General features: G+C 35.6%; 1 pseudogene; it reads right to left on the bottom strand.

The window, feature by feature from the left end:
- Positions 1-1,139: 1,139 nt before the first annotated feature.
- Positions 1,140-2,066, bottom strand: LOC100725180 (olfactory receptor 52J3-like; annotated as a pseudogene).
- Between the last annotated feature and the right edge of the window lie 1,016 nt (positions 2,067-3,082).

The raw sequence follows: 3,082 nt of genomic DNA, 5'->3' as shown, positions 1-3,082 counted from the left end.
ACTTTATCTCTAAAGATAAGGCACTGTGAATTTAGGTTCTTTGAGTAATTCTGTGGTAACCCCATGTGATATTAGGAGTGGAGTGCTTGAAACTGGAGAAATATTTAAGATGAATTTAATAAAACTAAATATATATTAATCAAAATTTCATTTTTATCAGTTATTTCTAAAATATTAGAAAATATACAGTGTACTTAACATGAGTTATAGCATCCTGCTTAAAAGAAACACTGTTTAAATTAAGTTAGAGATACTTTTTTCAAAGAATTGCAAGAAGTCATTAAACACACCACGCAAATAGGAGAAATTTAGCACTACCATAAAAGTATAAGAAAAAAATTTTCAGATAAACACAGTTAGATATTTCTTATGTAATTACCCATTAATTCTTTCTAGAAAATTTTTACTGAAGTCTCAATTTCATGATCATTGCTGAAAAGAGAACATATTTATTACTTTACTGAACCCTGAAGATAAACTTACTGCTGGACTTAATCATGACATAAAATTCTACAGTCATTGTATACCATCACGTGATGAACACAGTAGTGAAAAAAAAAAATGTTAGCCTACTGAGCAATCACCCTTGTCTTGAACCTCATCATTTTTCTAGCATACATCCCTTTTTGCAATAGCAAATTGATAAATAGTACTTAAAAATTTGCCTTTGGTCCAAGATTTTTAGGGAAGTTTTCAGTGGAATTCTCCAACATGGAGTGCCACAAGATATAAGAAAGATGAAACAGAAAATTTCTGTTAAAATTTTCAAAATTTATTTGTAACAAAAATTTATTCAAAATCCAAAGTATTAGCCACACATTGAGATTGTGTATATTTGTCTGTTTCCAAGTAAAGAAGCATGATGTATGTGTTCACATCATCTCCTTCATTAAAATTGAAAGGGTTACTGGAAGGATGATTTCCCTCCTGTAGGGACCACAATATTCAAAACCAGTATGAGAGGAAACAAAAACATTTAAGACATGAGATTGTTCTGCAATATTTGTTAATTTGGTATCTACCAAGTTTTGTGATCTGAGGAACTTTGAAAAGTTAATTATCTAGAAAAAAATTAAAAATTGGCTACTTCAACTATGTTAAGTCCCCCATTTGCTGAGAAACCACAACCCTTACTTTGACTAGAAAGCACAGACCACAAAGTCACGAATCTGCTTGGTTCTCACTCCATAGATGATAGGATTGAGAGCAGGTGGGATGACCACATAGAGATTCGCAACAAGATTGTGGACATAATGGGGGACTTTTTTTCCAAATCGGTGAGTGAGGAAGGAGAAAAGTGACGGAGTATAGAAAATACACATGACCCCCACTTGTGACCCACATGTGCTCAGTGCTTTATGAGGAGCATCTTGAAATGGGAGGCAGAACACTGCACGGAGAATGTAGCATAGGAGATTACAACCAGGGCCACATCCAGGATGAGAAAGGAAGCCACAAAGAGGCCATACATAGCATTCATGCGAATGCTGGCACAGGCTAATTTGACAATGCCCATATGCTCACAATAGGAGTGGGCAATAACTCGAGCATCACAGAAAGGCAGACGATGAGTTAAGTACACAATGGATAAAATGAGCAAGATTGGACTCATTACAATACCTGTACCAATCCCTGCCAACACCCTGGGTGTCAGAATTGTTGTATAACGCAGTGGCAAACAGATGGCCACATAGCGGTCGAAGGCCAATGCCAACAGGACTGTAGACTCCATTCCTGTGAAGGTGTGTATCAGAAACATCTGAAGAGCACAGGTTCCAAAACTGATTTCATGTGCATCAAACCAGAAGATACCTAACATTGGAGGAACTGAGGATGTGGAAAGCGTTAGATCTATAGCTGATAAGATGGGAGAAAGCAGAACATAGGCTCCCCCAGCGCAGGGTCAGACCAGATGACCAGGAGAATTTTTTAGCATTGCCCAGTAGAGCCATTATGTACAGGGAGCAAAAAGGCAGGGAAATCCATCCATGGAAAGCCTCCAGCCCAGGAATGCCTACAAGAAAATAGGTGTCTGGGTGGAAAGTGGTAGTGTTGGTGTGGATCATCGTGTCACTGATGAGAAGTAACTGACCAGTTCTAGAAGGAAAATGAAGACTTGAAAATGCTTAAGTCAAAACTTCTCCGGTATACCTATATTTTATGTGTAATTTTCTTAACTAAACACCCATGTTAATATTCAAGACTATTAAATACAGGCAATTACAGGGAATGATTCAGTAATTTTCAAGTTGAAAGCAAACTGATACCACATTAGATTTTGTTAACCAGATTTTGTGTGGCTCAGGCTTTGTTTAATATCAAGAGTGAACTTTCACTAGCCAGAAGCTTTGCTTCTAATCACAATCTCTAACCCTCTCCAGAAACAAAACTGTACTTTGTTGAAGTACCTATAAAATCACCAAAATGTTGATACCTGTACTACACAAAGAGCTGAACAATGTACAGAGGCGTAGTCTTTTTTTTTTCTAGAAATACAGAATAATAAAAATACAGCATAATTAGCTAAAGTTTATTATTGAACTTTAATATTATAATGAGTCTTTATAATTTCAGTCACAAAAATTTATCTTGAGTTTTATTGATCATTTCTTTCTCTTTTTAAATTTGTACCATTATAGACATGCTATATTAAACCTCAGAAATAAAAACAGTCACAACAAAGTTATGAAACATCACACATAGAAATCTCCACCAGAAGAAAACACATATTTCGCACCTATTATGTTGAAATTTATTAATACTGAAGTCTGTTACAGTGTCCAATTCCAAGAAAATTTCCAGGATATCCAATAATTGTACCCTTCTCTGCATGGGGCAGTAAGGTTTTTTGAAAGGATGGGATCTGAGAGAAACAAGACCAATATTGATGGTGAGCACTAGACTAGGCTGAAGAAATCCTTGCCATAAATTCGTATCATTTCAACTTTTAATATTTTTTACACTCTTCTCCCTCTCTAGATTCCTTCTTTTTAGCTTTCTTTCCATTCTTCTTCTTTTCTTTCTATCTTCCCTCCTCAACTTCAAATTGTTCAAAAACTAAAAAAGAGATGAAGACCTACCC

This window comes from Cavia porcellus, unplaced genomic scaffold (assembly GCF_034190915.1).
Source record: "Cavia porcellus strain 051 isolate PalLab524CR breed Dunkin Hartley unplaced genomic scaffold, mCavPor4.1 scaffold_9, whole genome shotgun sequence".
In the NCBI taxonomy this organism is placed as follows: Eukaryota; Metazoa; Chordata; class Mammalia; order Rodentia; family Caviidae; genus Cavia; species Cavia porcellus.
The sequence above is the reverse complement of the archived record's forward strand: the minus strand, read 5'-3'. Positions and strand labels throughout refer to the sequence as shown.